The sequence below is a fragment of the Fukomys damarensis genome, unplaced genomic scaffold (genome assembly GCF_012274545.1).
Source record: "Fukomys damarensis isolate Sample0158 unplaced genomic scaffold, DMR_v1.0_HiC HiC_scaffold_31, whole genome shotgun sequence".
NCBI classification, from domain to species: Eukaryota; Metazoa; Chordata; class Mammalia; order Rodentia; family Bathyergidae; genus Fukomys; species Fukomys damarensis.
Window position 1 is genome coordinate 22551622 of NW_022900943.1, and position 23216 is coordinate 22574837.

Consider the following 23216-nt stretch of genomic DNA (forward strand, 5'->3'; position numbering starts at 1 on the left):
GAAGGGAGGGCAGAGGTAAGGGGAAAAAAATGAGAATCAAGACTTGTCATGTAAAGGTACATGATCCCAACAATGAATGTAACTGTACTGTATCCCTAAATGTACCAATAAACTCAATTAAAAAAAATAATAAAAAAAATAAAAATAAAAAATAAAAGAAGGATGAAGAAGGGAATGAATAATCCTTTTACAGTTCCAAGTGGCAGCAGAAGAAAGTTAGCAAATGGCAGGCAACTTTACCGTAACTATAATCCACACTGAGCTACCTCTTGATATTATCTAGACTTTGTTCACAACTTCTGTACTTTCCAATTGCACCACACATTATAAGACTCAAATTGTGAGTCCCCAAACATGCCATTTGGCTTCTTCCCCTTTGGAAAAGTAAAATATAATATCATTTTTAGGTGGAATGGGGCAGACTCTGGGTGGAGTACACAAATAGGGCAAGTCAAGTTAGGAAAAACTTTCCCAAATTAAATAGGAAGTTGCAGGCCCTTCAACTGATGAAAACTTCCTCTTTTCAAACCAAACATCCATATCATTGTCCAGGAAATTCTTTTTCATTATGCCTCAAATAGCCTGATTCATATTACACAGGCTAAAGGCATAACACACAGAAACTTGATTATTTTGTCTTGTATTTAAAGATACTGAGCCCTTGGGTGTTTTTAATTTTGAGAGTGAAATTCATTAATGTGTTTACTATTGAAATAATCCTTTAACACTATCAATATAATCTCTTGATTCTACTTTATCTAAATAATGTAGAAAAAATTCACATTGCTGTATTTTTATCAAAATCAACTATTTCACATTAATGAGGGGATGAAGGTTCTAACTTTTCTCTCTCTAAACTCTTCAATTTACCATTCCTCTCTGAAATTAGGATTTAAATTTCTATGTTAAGAAGACCCCACACAACCTGGATCCAAGAACTGCTAAATGACTCAAATAAAACCAACCTTAGAAATATAGGAATAAAGAAAAATTAGAGTTTGACTCAAAAGGGATAAAAAATTACTCACTGAGATCATAGCAGAAATTTTTCCAAATCTAGGGGAAAATTTCAATATTAAAATATAGAGGCATACAGAACAACAACTAGCCATGACTAGAAATGAACCTCTCCATAAAATAATTGTCCATTGTCAACTGTCAATTATATTCTGTAGAATTAGCATTCAAAAATTATGGAGAAGATTGTCCATGACAAAGAAATTCTAAAGAAATACATGACCATTAAACCAGCATTGCAGAAAATACTTAAGGGAATCCTAGATAGAAGAAACGTCACCAGCACCAGAAAGCCCAAAGAAAAGTGTGCATCTAACTGAAAGAGCAGTTAAACAAAAAGTAAAACTAAAATTAAGCCCTGGAAAATAATGCAATAATAGAATTCAACAAATACTTTAACTCTCAATGTTTTAACTCCCATTCAAAAGACACAGTCTGGTCCACTTGGATTAAAAATTGTGATCATATATTGTCTACAAGAGAGCACTTCAGGAAAAAGGAAATACACAGACTGAAAGTAAAAGGATGAAAAAATGGAATATCTGTTGGTGATACTCCACCCGATGCTCCAAAACAAGCCACAATATCTACCTTTTCTTTTTTTAAACCAGGGATCAAATTCAGGACTTTGTGCTTGCCAGACAGACACAGCACCACTGAGCTACATCCCCAGCCCTACCTTATTTTCAGACACAGCAGACTTCAAGCCAAAATTGATCAGAATAGATAAAGATGGCTACTCCACATTGGTAAAGGGGAGAATTCAACAGGAAGAGATAGCAATAGTAAATATCTGTGCGCCAAATATCAGTGCATCCAATTTCATAAAACAAAAATTACTTGACTTAAAAGGACAAATAGACACCAATATAGTCATGGTGGGGGACTTTAATATCCTACTTGTACAATTAGGTCTCAACCAGACAAAAAATAAAAAAACATGAGAATTAAACCACAATATTGAAAAAATGGACTTAATAGATATCTATAGTCTTTCATCCAACAACAAAAGGTACACATTTTCCTAAACAGCAAATTAAATGTTTTCCAAAGTGGACCATATATTGAGCCATCAAGCATGCTTAAATAAATAGAAATAATCTCTTCATACTGTTGGATCATAGCAAAATAGAGCTAGAAATCTACAGAAAAAAACCACAGAAACTATGCAAACACATGGGGATTAAATAATAAATTTATTGAATAATCGATGAACCAACAGAATAAATCAGGGAAGAATTTAAAAATTCCTAAAATCAAATGACAATGACAGCACAACATACCAAAACCTATGGCACTAAATGAAAACAGCCCTAAAAGGGTGTGTACACATAAAAGAATAATTGCAAATAAATAACCTAATGATGTATCAAAAAGTCCTAGAAAGACAAAAACATTCTAAATATAAAACTAATAGAAGAGAAAAAAATTATAAAGATCAGAGCAGAAATTAATGAAATTGAGACAAAAACTGCAAAGGATCAATGAATTACAGCTGATTCTTTGAAAGGATGGGAAGAGGATCAGGGATGGGAAAGATAAAGGAAGGTGAAATAAAAAGGATCAAGATGTAATATGAATATGTACCAATTCCCCCACAATAAATGTATTTATTATGTATCACAAATACATTCTAATTAAAAAATGAAGGAGAAAGGGGATTGAAATTTCTAAAGGAAGTTTTATGTGAGCTTGTGGAGACCTTACGTCTCAGAAGTTTAAATGGCATTATTCTTAGAGGAAATAGTCATCTACTTCTTAGTAGAATTTAAATCTCTTATCCAGACAGGTTCAAAATTAAAGTCAGATTGCTCATTCTAATTCATTTTCCAGAAAGAAGTTCCAGATGTTATCTAGAGCGTGCCATCCAAGCCAACATCCAGCTTTTACTTTACTCACATGTTTCCTTTTATCTCAGTGAGAACAAATGCCCACCCAATGGCCCTTGCTGGATTGCATGGTAAAACACTCTTTTGAAATAGACTCTTCAGGGGCCGGGGATTTAGCTCAGTGGTTCGGTGGCCTGCCGTGCAAGTGCGAGGACGCGAGTTCAATCCGTGGTACCAAAACATAAATAAATAAATGAATGAATAAATAAATAAATAAATAAATAAATAAATAAATAAATAAATAAATAAATAAATAAATAAAATAGACTCTTCAAACAAATAACTGGACAGTTGTTCAAACCAACCAATAGGTTTTTCACTCTCATTTTCCGCATATATTGTATCATCTATTTTTTGGCCTGTCCCCCAAATCAGGCTAACAATTTCCTAAAGGGAAGGCATTGTGATCAAGTGTAAAAGAAGTTCATCACTTGCCTGCCTTTGGGCAAGAAGAATCTGAAAGGTAAAGCAGAACGGAGATCTGAGCTCAAGTCTCACAGCCAGAATCATTGTCTGTTTCCCTCATCCATTCAACAAACACCACTTTGCACTAAGCGTTATACCAGGTTCTCAGGATAATTGACGGACAGCATGGTTTCTTTCTTTTTCTTTTAGGTACATTTTCAAAATGCAGCAAGGCAAACAGACCAGCAAATATAATGACACTTTGAGAGACATACTTGAAGAGAAGACTCTGGGAACTAAAGGAGAGACTGATTAAATCTTTTTGGAATAGCTATAGGGTAAAATGAGGAAATAAAGCGTGCTGTTTAAACTGAGCCCTGAAGGATGACAAAATGTTTATCAGAATCGCTAGTAAAAATGGGTCGGGGGATAGCACAAGTGACAGTTGCATTCCAAACATTAACTCAGACATGTTTAGTTTGGTTCTCATTTAATTAGGAAATTTCGTGTTAAATCAAAAATATTTTGAATTCTTTTGTCAAAAAAAAAAGTAAAGAATCAGATCTGGCAACACTGTTCCCACTGTGACATGGACTAGTGCTCATTCAAGACTGTTGCCATGAGATGAAGACTTTTCTTTTCCAGTTTTTCTCTCTACTCATTTCCTACTTTCCTGGCTCCTTTAGCAGTTGAGAACATGGCAAACATTGATGGAAGAAAGTCAAAAGTGGCTGGTACAAAATTCCGGAATCCCTGCCTGAGAGGCTATTTTTAGCTCAATATTTCTGTAACTGTGTTCTCACAGAACTGGCCATCCACAAGCTGAATCAAATAGTTGATTTTTTTCCCCTTATGATTATTTTTTTCTAAAGATTGAGACTGATTGGCGTGTTAGGAAAAACATGTTATTTAGACTCACAACTATGCATCCAAGAAGACAGTGTCTATTACCCAGAAAACTCAGTTCTGCTGAAACTGGATAGCTTTTGACTTGCAGATGTGGGCAGAAAAGGACTCAAAGTCCCTTCAAGAGGAAAGAAGTACACGAAGAAACATGGAACCGACACCAAGAGAGGAAGCATGAGGTGGTGAAACTTGAGAATGAACGATGAGCCAATTGCTGTACAGGTAACTGCATGGCAACATGGCCCAGCAGACTTTACCAAGGACAGCTGATGCCTGGTTTCAGGTCACTGCTCTGTGAACGTTATGGTGCCCACAGGCAGCCCCGAATTATCAGTAAAGCCAATCTCAAAGTGGTTTATGTGATGCTGATCATTTAAATATCACCAGGAAACTCACAGAAATCTTTCAGAGAGGTTTATAGCTCCATGCATACGGAATTATGTATGTAAGCTAGAAGAAAGTCTTTGGCAAATACATTGATTATGTGAGAATTTTTCTGCTAATGTTACAAATATTTCAAATAAAATATATTGTTATTTTATGATTAATATTCCATAATTTATTATTTTTCTGTAATAAGCAACATGACTCCCAGGAGCTCTTAACACCTGAGAGTATCTGATGAATATGAAGCCTTTCTGAGACTCTCTAGTTCTCTACCAGAGGTGCCCTTCATATAATCAATCTTGAATAAACCAGGGGATTTTTCTCTAAGTCTTCACTCCCTTGGCCAGCAAGGACCCTGGAAAGTCCCTGCCAGATTGCCTGATTGCTCTTTGCTAATGAGTAGTGAAACTCTACCTGCACTGCAATTGAATCCCAAAGTTTCACCAGCTGGTGAAACAGCTTTGGCCTATAATTCACCTCTGCCTTCTGGTCCTCATGGATGATGGATGCAAACTCCCAAGCTTCCCATTCCATTCCAGATGAAGCCTACAGTAAACCTTGAGTCTCAAAGTAAATCATCCACTCACAATGCTGCCTTCACCTGAATGAATTGTGTTCCTCACATTTCCTAGTCTGGAGGCTCTTGCCAAAATAACAATGGCCTGCCAGGTGTCTGGGCTTGTGCAAGCATCTGCTCAGCTCCCTATTTCACCAAGGCACCACTGGGAAGCAAGCATTTCATAGACGTGTTGTCAGAGTCAGGAGGAAAAAAAAAAAAAAAAAAGACCTAACATCTGCCTTTAAAAGGAAGCTGTATGTTGTAATTCGTTTCCAAATAAATAATTCCTACATATCTACTATGGCCCTGGGTACAGGATCTTCTATCTTAATCTTCCTTAAAAGGCATAGATAATTGGAAAAAAGAAATATGTGGCAAAGGTAGCCAAATTAGATATCAAATTGAATTAACTCATACTGATTGGGTATCTACTGTAACAACAGTGATGAACCCTTACAGAGTTCTGCCCATTCTGAGATAAATAGGTTATACTTGAAGACCAATATTTGTAGGCAGTACTACCAACATTCTTTATGGTTGAAAATTTCCCACCTTAAAATAAAGCAAATTATGACTGAGAAATATATGTAAGTCTTTCCAATTTTAATAGTACTAGAAATTCAAGATTGTCTATTTATAAAGTTACTAAATAATTTTGCCTCTAAAAATATTACTACCACATTATATTATTAATGCAATCATGTTATCCCTTTATTATCTGCATATACTGTTAAGATCTGTTTTTTTCTGTACCAGGGATCAAACTCAGGCAGGCACTGCACCATTGAGCTACATCCCCAGCCCTAGAAAATAATTTTTTAAAGCTATTCACTAAATTTCCCACCTGAGTTCACATAAATGCTAAATATAAGAATAGATAACACATTTTAGGTGAACTTAGTTTTTATTAATAGCTACCTAAAGGACTTTCTTAATTTAAGAAAAAACTTTTATCTATTATAAATAGAAATAAACTATGTAGCATACTTGATGAAAGGAATCAGGTAATCAGAATACATATAAGACAAAACAAAGTCATCTTTATATTATAAACATTATAACTACATATAGAAAGCACAAAGGGATATTTTTCAAATCTATTCAGACTAAAAAGATGATTTAAATATGCAAGAATCTAGCCTTTAAAGTGTCATGGATTTAAGAAATGAAATGAAAAAATAGCTCATTCACTACAGTAATAAATACCATAAAGCACCATTGAATTTCACAACAAAAATACAGAACCTATATGAACAGAATTAGAAATACTTATAAGAGAGAATGAAAACGATTCAAGATCATAGAGGAACGTACTATATTCTTGATGGAAAAGGGAGAAAGAAACAATAGATGGATAATGCACTGAAAAAGTAAGTTAATACACATCAGCAATTTATTACAGATATCTTCACTGTCCTTTTTTCATAAAAGAATACAAGATTTTATTCTCTGCTGTCAAAAGCTTCCTGTAAACCTCCTGCTTTTCATCTGATTATGTTTTAATAAATTTTATCTTATTTCATCCCATTCCTCTCTCGAGCCCCCATCCCCTCCCTATGTACAAAAACTTTGTTTTCATTTTTTTCTTCTATTTTCACTTTTTTTCTTGTCCTTTCCTTCCTTTCTCTTTCCCTCCTCCCTTGTTTCCCTTCCCAGCTGAACACTTTCTTCCCATTTCCCAACATTCATTATAAATTTGAGTCCTTATTTCCACATTCCATTTCTCACACCAGAGAAACAATACAGTACTCAATATGTGTGTTTGATTTATTTCACTTCATAGTGTGGTCTCAAGGTCCATGCATTTAGCTATAAATATCTGAAGCCCATCCACCCTTATGGCACAATAGTGTTCCATTGTATAAAAGAACCACAGCTGCTTTTTCTTCCTCTTCTTCTTCTTCTTCTTCTTCTTCTTCTTCCTTCTTCTTCTCCTTCTCCTTCTCCTTCTCCTTCTCCTTCTCCTTCTCCTTCTCCTTCTTCTTCTTCTTCTCATTGAGTTTACTGGTACATTTTAGGTACACAGTACAGTTACATTCATCACTGGGATCTTGTACCTTTATATGACAGGTCTGGGTTCTCATTTTTTCCCCTTGTCCCTGCCCTCCCCTCACCCCCTCCTCCCTTTCCTATTTACAAATACTTTACTTCCATTTTTTCATTTTCTCATATTTTTTTCTTTTCCCTTATTTCCTTTCCCCACCCTTCCCACTTTCCCTACACCTTTAGCCCTTTTCTTCCTATTTCACATTGTTAGTTATACCATTAGGATCTTGTGTACAATTATAGTTTTTCACACCAGAGAAACTATTCAGTATTTACACGTGTGACTTATTTATTTCACTTAAGAGTATATCCTCAATATGGATCCATTTTCCTATGAATGACTCTAATTTCTCATTCTTTATGGCTGAGTAGTATTCCATTTTATAGAAAAACCACATCTTCTTTATCCAGTCTCCCACTGATGGGCAAATGGGCTGTTTCCATGTTTTAGCTATTATAAACTCTGCCTCTATAAACATGGATGTGCTTACATCACTGTGGTATGGCACCTTTAATTCTTTTGGAAAGATACCAAGAAGAGGTATATCTGGGTCAAATAAAACTCGTTTTAATTTTTTTAGAAATCTCCACATTGATTTCCACAGTGGTTGCACGCCTACATTCTCCCTAACAGTAGAAAAGGGTTCCTTTTTCCCACAGCCCCTTCAGCATTTGTTATTGGTTGATTTCTTGACAGCAGCTATTTTTTCTGGAAAGAGATGGAATCTTGGCATTGTTTTAATTTACATTTCGTGAATGATCAGTGATAGTGAACATTTTTTCATATGTTAATTTCCCCTTTAAAAATAGAATCACAATGGTCCTGGGATATAGCTCAGTAGCATAGCACCTGCCTGGCAAGCATGAGGTTGTAAGTTTGATCCCTGATACCAAAAGAAAAGAAAAAGAAAAAAAAAGCATCACAAATCAGGTTTTTAAAACATCCATGTAAGTTTTCAGATGTGCAGACCAAAGGAGTGCAGTTGTAGGCGGATCCCAGCCAGGGCTCTGCCCCAACCCCAGAGACTCTGGCACACCGCCCCAAGCCAAAAGCCCACCCAGTAAACAGCTACACAAAAACACCAGCTTCAGCCACAGGCCTGCGATACCATTGCTAAGTGCACGCAGATCCTGGGGAGCAGCTGTGTGGACCAGAGGGCCATGGCTGCAGGCAGATCCCAGCCAGGGTTCTGCCCTAACCCCAGAGGCTTGCCTGCCTGGGAAAAAGCTACACAGTCACACAAGCAACAACAAAAGGCTTGCCCCAATACCATTGATAAGTGTGCAGAGACCCTAGCCAGAAGCCTGTGCAGACAATAGGAACTGGGGTACCCAGCCCCAGCCCAAGTCCCTCCCAGACAACAGCAACATAGAGGCCCCAGCAAGAGGCATAATGAGATTCCACCCAAAGTGTGCACAGGCCCCAGCCAGAAGCCCACCCAGTCAACAGGTCAGCTCAGAGATCCAGAAGGCCACCATTCTGAACCCAAGAATTATTATACTGGTAAGCAGCAAAGAAAATGCTGCTCAATGGCTTGCTGAGAATTGAAGACCACTAGTGCAGCAAAAGTTCCCTCAACAAAAGCACAGCAGGCTGTAACTGTTGAAATGAAGACACACACACACATAAGTATCAAAACAAAATTTCAGATCACCTAAGGCAACCCCAAAGGGCAACAAGATGAAACAATCTGATACTCAACCACCTGGCCTCCCTCAACTGGCAATGATAGAGAACCTGGAAAAAAATGAAATCAGAAATAATTTCTCAGGTAGCAGTAGAGATTGTGCACATAGTGCAAGACATGATTAATAAATCTAGAGTGGACACAGATTTTTAAAAAATAGAACAGCTGAGGAACATGATGGAATCCCAACACAGGAAACAAATAGAATCCATAAAACAGATGCAAACAGATTTCCAGGAGATTAAAAAATCCATTGAAAGTTTACTCATTAGAGTGAGCCAGTGCGAGAACATAATTTCACATATAGAAGATAGGATTACAATTAGTGATCAGGAAAAGAAAAGTGTCTTAAAAATAGTAAGGGACCATGAGAAATCAATCCAGCAGCTGCTAGATGATGCAAAGAAGAATAACATGAGACTGATTCGAGTCAATGAAGAAACAGGAGAGAGTGGAGAGAGTGCAGATGATATATATATTTAAAAAAAAACTGTTCACAAAAGTAATGACAGAAAACTTCCCAAGTAGGGGAAAAATACTTGGCATACAGATAAGTGAGGCAAATAGGACTCTAACTAGCCATGATAAAAAAAAAAAAACTCTACACATAGTCATATAATAGTTAAGATTCCAGAAACCCAACAGAAGAATGAATTTCTACAAGCAGTTAGAGAAAAAGAAACAAATCACATACAAAAGAAAGCCCACCAGAATCACAGCAGACTTCTTAACGCAAACCTCAAGGCAAGAAGAGATTGGAGTGATCTATTTCAAGCCCTAAACAAAAACAACCTCTAACCCAGATTGATGTATCCTGAAAAACTATCTTTCAAAATTGATGGAGAAATAAGATACTTTCATAACAAAGAGCACATTAGGAATTCATGAATACCAAACCAGCACTCCAAAAATTTTAAACACTATCCTAAGAAAAGAAAAGGAGGATCACAACACCAGGAAGCTCAGCAGAATGAATCTACCAGTCATGACAAGAAATTAAGCACAAAGGGGGAGAATCCAACAAAAAGAAAGTCATGACAAGGATAAGTCAATATATATCAGTTATAACCATCAATGTTAATGGTTTCAATTCACCAATCAAAAGAAATAGACTGGGTCAAAAAGCAGTATCCAACAATATACTGCATACAAGAAACACACTTAATTCAAAAAGTCACTCATAGACTGAAAGTTAAACAGTGGAAAACAATACTCCATGTGACAGGAACCCAAAAAAAGGCAGGAGTAGCTAACCTCTTTGCAGATAAAGTAGATTTCAAACCAACACTGATTAAGAGAGACAAAGAAGGACACTACACCCTTGAAAAGGGAACAATCCAAGAGGAACCGATGGCAATCATTAATATATATGCCCTAAGCACTAGTGTACCTAACTATATAAAACAAATACTAACGGACATGAAAAAATCAAAGAAGCACTAATACAATAGTAGTGGGGGACCTCAATACACCACTGTCACAAATAGATCAACTAGACAAAAAATAAGTAATGAAATACTAGAACTGAAACTCTTGAACAAATGAACTTAGCAGATGTTTACAGAGTGTTCCACCCCACAAAATCAGAATGCACATTCTTTTCAGCTGTACATGGGTCATTCTCCAAAGCAGACCACATACTCACTCACAGAACATGTTTAAGTAAGTGCAAAGGAACTGAAGTTATCCCCTGTATATTATTAGACCATAGTGTGATGAAATTGGAGATCAATAGCAAAACAAACCACAAGTATTTCATAAACACACAGAAACTGAACAATACACTTCTGAATAACCAATGGGTCACAGAGGAAATTAAAGAAGAAATCAGGGACCAGGAAAGAATGGCTTATGCGGTACAGGCTTGGAGATGGGCATGAGCACGCTGAGTATATGACCAGCTTTAGTGAAACCCAACAGAGAAACAGAGCGCCTTATCATGGGTGGTCTTGGCCAAGCCATTTCTGAGACAGACCTGCAAAATCAGTTTGGCAGAGTTGGAGAAATTTCTGATGTGGAAATCATCACACAAAAAGATGACCAAGGAAGAGCACAGAAAGTCTTTGCACATGTTAACATCAGAGGAGCAGAAGCAGACCTGAAAAAAAAAAAGTATGTCCATTTTAAACAAAAAAAAAAAAATGGAAAGGTGGTACAGCACAAATTCAGCTAGCAAAAGAAAGCTTTTTATACAGACTGGCCCAAGAGAGAGAAGAAGCAAAAGCAGAGAAAGAAAAATCGACAACAGGCAATACCAACTTGTTGGAAAAGATGTGAGGAGTGGATTTCCATGTGAAAGCTGTGCCAAGGACAGAAGTACCAGGGCACCAGAACTGGGTTGTCAGTAAATTTGGAAGAGTCTTATCTGTTCTTCATCTGAAGAATCAACATAAATGTAAAATCATGAAATATGATCCATCAAAATACTGCCATGATCTAAAGAAGATGAGGGAGGATTTCACAAATACCTTTCCTATAATTAGCCTCACTTGGAAATTGGAAGGAGGCAATGATCATGTTAGCAAGAAATGGCGAGGAGAGTTCTCTGACTTTCATGGTCCTCCCAAGAAGATCATGAAAGTACAAAAGAGCCAGGGTTCCACTGTGAGTCTATGGACCAGTTAGGTAATGGAGAATAACATATCACCACAGCAACAAGCTGCACCAAAAACCACCTTGTGATTCCATTACTCTTTCTAAATCACACCCTGTACTTGATTCTGATGCTCACAAACTTAAAAATATACTTTGTCAGACTTCTAGCTTGGAAACTGTCAGGAAGAGAAATAGTATATCTGATAATGATATTGATTCTGAAGATGAATTAAGAATGATGATTGCAAAAGAAGAAAATTTACAGAGAACCTCATGGTCCTCCATCAATGACTCTGAAACTGATCCCTTTGAAGTTGTAAGGGATGATTTAAAATCAAATGTTCATAAACTTCATTATTTATTAAGTGTATGTATGAATAATGTCTCTTGCTGTGTTAGTGACAATATTATAGAAAATGACTGTGAGTATGATTCAGGTGATACAGATGAAATCATTTCAATGAAGAAAAACAACAGTAAGGTAAAAAACAGTGCAGAATTTTCTCAAACATAAAAACCTATAAGCAAGAAATCTTTCAAAAACAAAGAGCTTTTCAATCATTGTAATAAGGCACAAAAAAGAAAAAACAACAAAGAATCAGCCCTCAGTCATGGAATGAAGCCTCTTAATCATGATCCTCTGTCTGAGTCCAGCAGCAGGGACAATGAGGAGTCTGAAGGAGATGAAGAATATAAAGCCATGATAAAAAAAACTGCCCTGTGTTAATCTCATGTTGGCTGATTTGGAACAACTGGCTGGCAGTAATCTGGAGGTTCCAAAAGATACTGACAGCAGTGGCCCACAGACTACTGTAAATTGCAAGTTTGATAGAGCTTCCAAGAGCCCCAAGACTCCTCGTTACATCTACACCAGCAAACAGTGCATTTGTCCTGAGGAGATTCTGGCTACCCCTTTAAGGGAAGAAAATACCTATGGTAAACAGAAACCACAGGAAGATAAGAAAAAGACAAAATTTCAGGCATTCAAGAGAATAGGCTGTCTCTATGGAAAGGAATCAGTGAAAAATACCTGGAATATTGCCTTAAGTAATATTAATAAAGAACAAAGTTCCTTGAAACATGGAGATTCCAATAGCATTTCCAGAGAAAATGGGCTGCCACATGCTACTGGCTCACCAATCAAATTAACTTCATGCCAACATACAAAGAAGACAAATGGCCTAAATCGCATTGAGCCTCAAAAACAGTTAACTTGTGAGACCCAAGATCACAAGGCAGTCTCCCCAAGCAGTTCAGAAAAGGGAAGTAGAAATCTTATTTCTAGTCTTTTACCGTTAAAAGATAAGAAATCCTTAAGTCTTAGTGCCAAGATTCACAAGATAGGGTTTGATAAAGATAATTGCCACGGTACCCAGTAGAGAAAAGAGGCTTCAGAGGAAGGGGAGTCTGATTCCAGCAGCCTCACATCTCATAGGAACCACCAAAGTGTTCTTCCAGGGAAGACACGCAGGAGAGCATGGCTGACTTCTCTCTTTGTTAGTAATTCATCAAGTATGGATGCTGAAGCTAAGCCTGCTGAAGATGATCAGAAGTGTTTGGCAGCCTTGGAGGCAAGGCAGAAAGCAAAAGAAGCACAGAACAAGCTGGTACATAACACACTGGCAAATTTCAGCGGACCGCAGGACAAGCCGGCACACATCTTTGGTTCTGACAGTAATAGTGAGATGTAGGAGACATCCTCTCAGGAGCAAAGCCTGCCAGGAGGGGAACTTGTAAAATAACCCATGGGTAAAGCATTGGGGAAGCTGTTTTGACAGTGATGAAGATGAGGAATCTGATTCTGAGGATGACAATGACAAGTCCAAAATTAAACCTCGGTCTGAGGGCAGAGATGGACAAAAGCTCATGGATTTACAGTTGCACTTCGGCACTGATGACAGATTCTGCACAGACTAGATTTCTAGAGAGTGACAGTGAAGAGGGACAGAAAGAGCTCAATGAAAAGAAAACAGCTGAGGAAGAAGAGCTTGCTACAGAAAAAAAAGAAAGCTCTGAATGTTGTGCAAAGTGTTTTGAATATCAGCTTAAACAACACTACAAGCAAAGGACCAGTAGCTGCTAAGAGATTTAAGGGTATCACACGTTATGATCCAATGAGGCGTGACCACATAACTTATGAAAGACATTTCTCAGACAAAGATGTAGAAATAGCAAAGAAACATATGAAAAAATGTTCAACATCACCAGTCATTCGAGGGATGTAAATGAAAAGAACATTGAGATTCCACCCCACCCCAGAAAGAATGGCTGCTATCATGTAATCCACCCATAACAAATGCTGGTGGGGCTGTGGGGAAAGAGGAACCTTGCTCCACTGCTGGTTGGAGTGTAGACCGGTGCAACCACTGTGGAAATCATTATGGAGACACCTCAAAGAACTAGGATTGGATGTTCCATTTGACCCAGCTACTCCCCTGGTGGGTATCTTCCCAAAAGGATTGAAAGAATCAGACCACAGTGATATACATGTGCACCCATGTTCGTAGCAGCACAATTTGTAATGGCTAAAAGTTGGAAGCAGCCCAATTGCCCACCAACTGTTGACTGGATAAAGACGATGTGCCTTTCTAATAAAGTGGAGTATTACTCAGCTGTGAAGAACTAGAAACTAGAAACTAGAGATATTTATAGCTAAATGGATGCACATTGAGGCAATACTCTTAAGTAAAATAAATAGGACACACATGTGTAAATACTGAATAGTTTCTCTGGTATGAGAAACTGAAAGTGCAAATAAGGACTAAAAGGTATAATAGATAATGTGAAATAGGAAGAAAACATACAAAAGGGAAGAGAAAGTGGGAGAGGCAAGGGAAAATTAAAGGAGGGAATTAAATAAATATGAGAAAATGAATAAATGGAAACAAAGTCTTTGTAGATAGGGAAGAGTAGAGGGGGGTTGAGTGGAGGGCAGGGAAATGGGGAAAAAATAAGAATAAAGATGAATTATGTAAAGGTGCAAATTTTCCATGATGAATGTCATATTATGTACCTTAGATGTATTAATAAAATTAATCTTTAAAAATCTACATAAGTTTTAAGAGGGAAGCTTAAAGCAAGATGACACAAGAAAGATGAAAACAGACCCAAAAAAAGGCTCTAATAAATACTATCAAAAATATTGTATTTCAGGATGCAGGAATTGTAATTGGATGAAAGAGAAAGAAAACTAAAGGGTGAATTTCAAAAAAGTATAAAACCGCCCAGAGAATTCAATAGTCACTTACTTTCTTTATGTAGCTAACTATGCAATACATAAAAAGCAAAATCTGTTAGTGTTCCAAGGAGAAATTGAAAAGCCAAAGGGGGCAAAAAGCTCACATTCTATGGTCCTAGAAGATCAAATGGATTTTTTTTCAACAAAATTTAGGGAAGATTTTAATAACATACTTACACTTGATCTAATAGATAAGTACTTAATTTTGTTCCCAATAAATTTTAAAATTCACATTATTTTCAAACACAAAGAACATTCATAAAAGTTGACTGTACTGGGTCACAGAGAAATTTTCAATAAATTCTAAAAAGAAGAAATCATTCACCCCAGTGGGAAAACTGGAAGTTAAACAAAAAATTGAAAACCTTACCAAAAAAGAAAAATCAAAGGATTTAGAAATTTAAAAATAGATGTCTAAGTAAATCTTGGATTATGGAGGAAATCAATACTTAAATTATGAATGATTTAAAAATAAAAATACCATATAATCACTGATATTCATGCAATTGGGTCAAGTAGAATTTAGTGAAATACATAAACATGTCCAAATATTTTAGAAAACAATATTTAAGCTGAAGTATGCTTTCAGCTCAAGAAATTGATACTTAAAAGCAAAACTGAAAGAAAGAAATAATGCAGATTAACAAGTAAAAAGTAATCCAGATTAAAGGAATGTTGATCAATAAAATAAAAACTGACTGAAAAGCTACCAAATGGACAAATTTCTGGCAGATCAGATTGTTGGGCAGGGGAAGGAGAATAAGCAAAGGACTTAGTCTGTTTTCTGTTGCTATGCAAAAAAACAAAACCTGAGGACTCTATAAAGAGGGTAGGGTTCTCTGGTTGTGGTTTGTGGAATCTGGGAAACCCAAGAGCCTGGAGCCAGCATTGGGTGGGGGGTCTTCTTGCTCCAGGATAACACAGCGGAGAAATCACACAGCGAAATAGCACACATACTAAACCAAGTTTTGCCTCCCCTTCTTGCACACCCTTTCTGTTAGGGGGTCCCCACCCTCATGACCTCATCTAACGCTTATCACCATCCAAAGACCCAACCTCCTCATACCGTTAACGTGAATTTGGGGGTTAAGTTTGCAACACATCTGGGGGACACATTCACCTTATAACACAGACATTAACCATGAGTATGAGAATTTAATTATATATGTCTATGAGCTGGTAATGTTACCATTCCTTCTTGTCAGGTGCTTGAGCAGCATAGTTCATTAAATGATTCACAGCTGACTAGGTTGGAGAAATTCTAGAATCCATTAGTCCCTGCCCATTTCTGTGTCTCAGTACACTTTGCTCCCAAGTGCTTGAGCCCTTTTTGCAGATTTAAGGAGAAGGATCTACAGGACAAAACACTACCTGTGACAGGTAGGCACTGACTCACCTTGCTCTTTGGCCAGCCCTGACCCAAGGTTCCCTTTTGCCAAGACCCCTAGGTCTGAGTGCCCCCAACCAGCAAAGGTTGGGCTCTACACTGACCATCTCCCTTCCTGCCCTCCACCACAAGACTGTGGCCCACTCTCACTTAGAAGTGACCACCAACCTGGCTGTCTAGCCTTGAATGCCCCACTGAAACTTCAAAAGTAAAACTCACTGAGAAACAAACAAAACAGTGATAAACCTGAAAAGCGCTTAGAGAACACAAAGAAAAGAATGAAGAGTCAAAAACTAACTGAGAGTACAGTTACTGGATAAAGAGAACAAATCAGAGAGATCTAGCTAATGAAGGAAGAAACTGGAACTAAGGAAATAGGAGGAGTAATAAAACATAAATAAGAAGGTGGTACTGCAGATTTAGAGGAGTCTCTATGCTCCAGGAAATTTACTGAAAGAAGATTCATGATTAAATAGATGCATCAAATGGTTACATTTTAAAGTAAATAATCTTCAGGCATTCAACCTATCTGCCAGTCTTAACTGCTCTTCCTTTAAAATATGGCAGATGTGGTATCTACGCAGTTGACGCTGTGATCTCTCCCCAGCCCCGGGACTATTACTCATTTCCTTCACTATTGCAGTAATCTTCTAACTGAGCCCTCTGCTTCTTCCTTTGCTCCACACAACCTGTTTTCCACACAAACGTTTTGCAGTCCAAGTCGTAGCACATCTTCCCTCTGCTCAGTCCTGCCCAGTAATTTCCCATCTCTTAGACAGAAAAAGGTCAACTCTTCAAAGCCCAGCAGGACCTGCCTTCTCCTTTTGACTTTCTCTCCTGCCTGGTTCTCTCCTGCCACTTCTTGTCTCCCCCACGCCCTCCTCACCCCTCTTTAGCTAAAATGACCTCCTTGTTTTTCCTTTCTAAAGATGCTCTACCTTGGTGCCTTGACCCTCTCCCCACTGACTCTGTGACTGACTTTCCTCTCCCTTACCACTGTCTGCAGACGGGCCCCTCTCACTTTCCTCTCTGTTCCATTACCTTGCTTCATTGTTCTTCACCACATTGGGAGTGTGTTTATTGGAGTACACTGAAGGAACCACCTTACCCAAAAAGAACTCTGGATTTTTTCCTTGGCTGCTAGAAGGTAATCTCTAGGGCTGTGGAAGCGCGTGGAGGACAGGAATGTCTTTGTTTGGAGACTTTGATCATTGCCAGGTCAGCAATGTTTGGGGATGTGACTTAAGACCCATCAGTTGTATCAGTTGTAACCTCTAGGACTAGACATCAGTGATGTTATCCCAAACTCCTGGAGGGGCTGTAGATGAGAAGACAGCCATGCAAGCAATGTGCAAGCAGCATCCAATAAAAAGTCTGAGCCAGGGATTTAGCTCAGTGGTGCCGCCACCTGCCTCTAGAGTGCAAGGTCTTGAGTTCGATCCCTGGTACAAAAAAAAAAGTCTGAGCCCTAGTAAAGGATCTGGTGAGCATTCCAGGTTGGCAATAACACATATGTCCTGCCACACTGCATGCTACAAAGAGGAGATGGCACCCCTGACTCCAGAAGCTTCATATTTCAAATTCTCCTAGCTTTGGCCCTATGTGCCTCTTCCTTTGGCTGTTTCTAATTATTTTTTCTCTGTAATATACCAAATCCATGATTACAAGAGCAGTTCATGAGTTCTGTGAGCCATTCTAGTGAATTCCCACACGAGTGACTTGAGAAACCCTTGAAACTTATGCTTGGTGTGCTGACTGAGGGCAGTCTTGGTGGGCACTGTTCCCCCAGAATCTGCAGTCAATTCTTGGTAATGGGTTCCTTATCTTTTTCCCAACCTGATATCCAAATTAGGTTGTCAATTTCAAAAGATTTTATTTACTGCTGTGTACACAGAGCATAGAACTGTGTCTTATATGTAGAATCAGCTCAAAAATCTTATGATATTCGCTGTCACTTTCTTTTTTATTTATACTATTTTTTCAAACTGGGTATAGGATCCTGTAGCTCTAAAATTATTTGGTAGGATTGTTTAAAAATTGCTTATTGACCTTTAGTGGTGGAATTTACACTCATATTTATGGCCATAAGCAAGTGTTTATATTCACTGGTTTCTAATTTTTTTCTGTTTCAATCTACATAGTTGTTTGATCCTATTTATGCAAAGTCAGAATGGGTTAGAGAAATATTCCTATATTTCACCTTGTGTCTTCACCCAGTGCTTTTAAAGCCTTTCACAGAATTTTTATCTGCATTGTAGGTAGACATTCTTTTAAATAATTTGAGTGGTTACAGAAATAAAGTATTTTTCTTTAAGAACATGTTCAAGCCTGCATTTTTCTAATTACCAATATCAAAAATATCTTTTATTCTTGCTTTTAAGCTTTGAAATGATTCGATGCTTTTGTCTTAAAGATGTTACAGTACTTTTGTCCTCAGTGTCTTTTTCTGAGATTGTACCAGACACATTCGAAATAAGAAAAAAAATTTATTAGCACAGAGTTTTGTAAGTAATGTGGAGTCATCATTTGGAAACATCAACATTAATTTCTATGATCCTGTTTAAAGGCTTACTAGAGGCAGTACAGCATAAGGGCAAAATGTGAAAGTTTGAGACTCAAAGCTTGGGTTGAAACCTTCCCACCCCCTCTTATATGTTGTATTATTTGGATTAGGAAGGTAAATGAACCTATCTAAGCCTTAGCTTCTTCCTTAAAAATGAGGAACAATAGTGTTAGGTACCCCATTGGTTTGCAGGAAGAGAATTAAATGGATTAATATATGTACCTAGAAGAACACCTAGCACATAGAAAATGCTATTGATTTCTGTTATTATTTACTTCTTTGGGCTAGACACTTTAAAATATTAGTGCCTAATAATTTTACAAAATACTGTGTTTCAGTGTGGTGACTTTGTGCATGCATATGACATATTTTTATCTCATCCACCTCCTCTATCATTCGCCCTCACACTTCCCTTCCCCTTCCTCTGTATTCCCTTGCACTAGTCTAATAATAGTGTGTGAGATTCATTTCTGAGTGTTCTTCAAGGCAAATGTCTTTGAAAAGAATCTTTTCCTTTATTCAGGAAAGGCATATAGTTACTATTCTCTTACAATCTTGCGTAGTGAAATGTTTTCACCTATATATGGGAACAAAAAATTGGTGGGATATAAGATTCTTAGACATTTTCCCCAAAAGCTGATAAATAACATTTTATTGTCTTCTGGCATTTATTGCTGCAAAATTCAATGTCGTTGTGTCCCTTAAAGCAGAATTATTTTATCTTGGATTCATTAATCCATTCAATAAATGTTTACCATGCTGACCTTTGAATAAGGCATCCCTGGACTGTCTGTGGAGTATGAATATGTGTGTTATGTATGTAGGTTTGTCTGATGTCTACGTCTGCAATCTGTATCAGGACTTAGCAGGTGCCTTTCCATCAGGGCTATAAGACTCCTTGCAAAAGAACCCTGCCTTTTAATGAGTTTACCATTAAAAAAAAAAATTGGGACACTGCCTGGTTCCACAGTGTTAAATGAAAATAACATTCAAAGTTGAGTTAATCTGATTGCATGGGATCTATTTTCCCCCTTGCTGCAAATCAGAGCAGTTTTCAGCTAACAAGAATGGGTGCCCTACTTGAACGGGCAGCAGGCACCGCTGCTAGTCAGAGTGGCACTTAGCATGGCATTGCCATCATTACATCCCCAGGTTCGGGGCAATGAAACTCCAGGAGTGGCAGAGTCAAATCAGTTCAATTGTCTGATTGTTCATACTCATAAAGTGGGGAAGCTGGTAGGGGTCCGGCATAAAACTTGGAGTTCTGCAGTGGGGCTCCTTTAAGGTAATTCATTGCCCTCTGCAGTAGCTTAAATCAGAGGGGCCAGCGTGGTCACAGTAAATGCAGCTCCCCGTCCTGCTGGAGAGCAATATCGCAGATAGCCGGCTGCTCTGCCAGATGTCAAAGGTGCACTAAAAGCACTCCGTTTTGATCTACCCCATTCCCGAGAAGTACAATGGATGGGCCTTTAAGCACTGCCATAAAAAAAAGATTGTGATTAATGAAGCAGCACAACTTAATAAACCAAGTTGACTCCCGCTTCCTTCTCCTAGGCATTTTCACTGTCCACAAAGCAGTTCTTTTACTCAGCAGCAGGGACGTGTAAAATGTTAATCATCAATCTGTGGGCCATTAAAGAAGTTGCTTTGCCTTTCTCAAGTTGAAAACCAAGGGGGAAAGATAATAGGTTTGGTTAACAGAGCTGTTCACATAATGGAGATGCGCGGAGGAAAGCTTTGATGGAGTCAGCGTGGGAGCCCTTGAGCACTCATCCATCCTGCTCTCAGGACCACGAGTTCAAATCCTCGCTGGGGCTGGGAGGCTCTGAATGAAGGTTCGAGTGAGTGTCTTGATCGTGGCTGGACCAGTGGGAAGTTGCTGAACCTGAATGAGGCCAAAAATAAGATAAGAAGACACAGAAGCTTTCTGTGTCAGCAGGCAGGGGCAAGGGCCTGCTGGTAAGCATGACCTTGTCTTGCCTTCTTCCAACCAGAGTGCCAGAGCATCCTTTCCAGGTAGGCAGGTGGCTGTGAGGGAATCCTACCTCACACAGAGAACAGCACAGGGTTTTGGGCTAATTTTCCAAAGCCGTGTAAAATAATTTCTATAGGGACTCAAAAGGATATCATCAGAGACGTACAATTTCAAAATGAATTCATATTCATAACTGGAATTTCTTTAAGCAGGAACAAGGAGGAGGAGGTGGAGACCCAAGGATCAGGCCACTGGCCAGCAGATGTTTTACAAGGTCAGTGAGTTGATACTGGCAGGAAAGGAAAAATTACAGAAAGACACTCTGAGATAGATAGGACATTTTGAGATATTCAGGGTTCAGAAATGCGATGCTAAAATCATATGCAGGCCATTGTTTCTCTGTTCATTCCTTCTTGGACTTGTTTCACCTTGGTAAAGGAGTTCAGACTGCATCCCGAGTGGAGCTAGCAGAGATGCCTCCCACACCTACAGAGTGTGTGTCTGAAGACCCAGTGAGAACAGGACAGGGTGGTCCCCAGCATCCTGAGACGCCTTCTCTCATCAGCTGAAATGCTACAACCTTTCTCTGCTACAACCTTTAACCTTTAGGTTTCTTCAACCCCTTTAAATCTTAAAGAAGAGGGTAGGGGATTTAGCTCAGCGGTTCGGTGGTCTGCCTTGCAAGCCCAAGGACCCGAGTTCAATCCCTGGTACCAAAAAAAAAAAAAAAAAAAAAAAGAGAGAACATCTTCCTTCCATCTTTTAAAGTTATACACACCTATATTCGTTTTAAAAATCTGTTTTTCTTTAGCATGATTCAAACCCTGTGGCCCAAGGAAAATCAGTCTATTTTTAATCCACAGGGTCTGTTCAGTTCAAGGGCTATCAAAGGTCACATGTGTAATCCTCAAATTCTTAGGCCAGAGTATAGAAGTCATGCAGGAGATGCCAACAGCCCTGAGAAGTAGTCTGAGCTAGAAGAAATGTGTGGCAGTGTCTTAGTCAATTCTCTGTTGCTTTAACAGAATACCCAATTCTGGATAACTTATAAAGAATAAGAGATTTTTTGGCCTGTGGTCCTTATTGCTAGGAAATCCAAGATCAAGGAGCCATCTGCATGGCATCTGGTGAGGTCCTTCCTGCTGCATCATACCATGAAAAAGAATACCGAGAATACCCCATGGTAAGACAGAACAAATACTTTAGGCTCAAGTCTCTTCCTTTTCTTACAGAGCCACTAATACCACCACCAGGGCCCTTTTCTCCTGACCTGATCTAATCATCTCCCTAAAGCTTCATCATCAAATCCATTAGCATATAAATTTGGGCTTTAGATTTCCAACCCATGAACTTTTAAAGGACACATTCAAACCATAGCAGTAGGTTATACTAGGGGCACAATTTTCATTGTATCATGAGATTGTGTGTGTGTGTGTGTGTGTGTGTGTGTGTGTGTGTTTCACTGGTGCAAGGGTTAGAACATAGTGCTTTCTGCATGGCAACTGAGCTATACCACTAGCCTTTAAAAAATATCTTGAAATAAGAGCGTGACTTTTTTTTTTTTGATCCAGTACTGGGGATCAAACTTAGGATATTGCACTTGCAAGGCAGGCAAGGTTACACTGAGCTAAAATCCCTGGCCAAAGAGCATGAATTTATGAAAATGTTTTGCTGAGTCTATAAGTGAGCTTCCTTTATCCCTCCAACATCTCACTTGAATCCAGGGACCAGATCTCGATCAGTGAAGCCTGAATACTATCTTCAAAACCCATCTTCAAAACCTTTCATTCACCAAGGTATCCCTACCATTCTCCATTCTGGCCTCCAATATCTCCTCCATAAAGCAGCCAGAACCCATCATTCTGAAACACCTGACACTCCTTGGCTTGTCCTCTGCCCGAAATGCTCTTTCCCTGTCCACTTCCTCAAAATCTCCAGGAAGCAAACCCATCCCACACACAGTGAGCATTCACAGGACAGCCTCTGCCTGTACTTTACCTGTCTCTGCAATTACCAACCTGGGCTATGCCAGTGGATTTGGGGTGTGCAACCCTCAGGACACATACAGAGGAGCTTGTGTTAGTGTAGTCAGAGCTGTCACAGTGGGCTGCTCCAGGTCTCCCACACAGGACAGGTGTGGGAAGGAGCCAATCAGATTACAGGGTGGAGTAGAAATTTTTTCTCGCTTATATATTAAATGCACTGTTCTTCTGTAGTTTTATGTCATACAACAATAAAAGTGTTTTCCAAAACCACACAACGTAAGACTGAGAAAACTTCCAAAAATCACATCAAAAATGATAACGCTAATGGTATATGAAGTGAATTTGGAAGAAGTTGACGGTAGGACCAACTAAAGTCTTTCCCCACTTTAAAGCCGTGTCTGTTGGTTAGAATCATGCAGCAAACCATAAGTTCTCATGGGAGTACATTTTATTCAGTGTTGTGTTTCTAAGGTCAAGTAGTTTGCACTCTGGATGATTAATACATATTTACTGAATTAATAATTAGTATAGTGAACCAGAATTGATTAGGTTTAAAACATTTTTTTTTTTTTTTTT

The 23216-nt window shown here is 38.4% G+C and overlaps 1 pseudogene; it reads left to right on the forward strand.

The window, feature by feature from the left end:
* Window positions 1-4008: 4008 nt before the first annotated feature.
* Window positions 4009-16437, forward strand: LOC104863237 (annotated as a pseudogene).
* Window positions 16438-23216: the final 6779 nt, after the last annotated feature.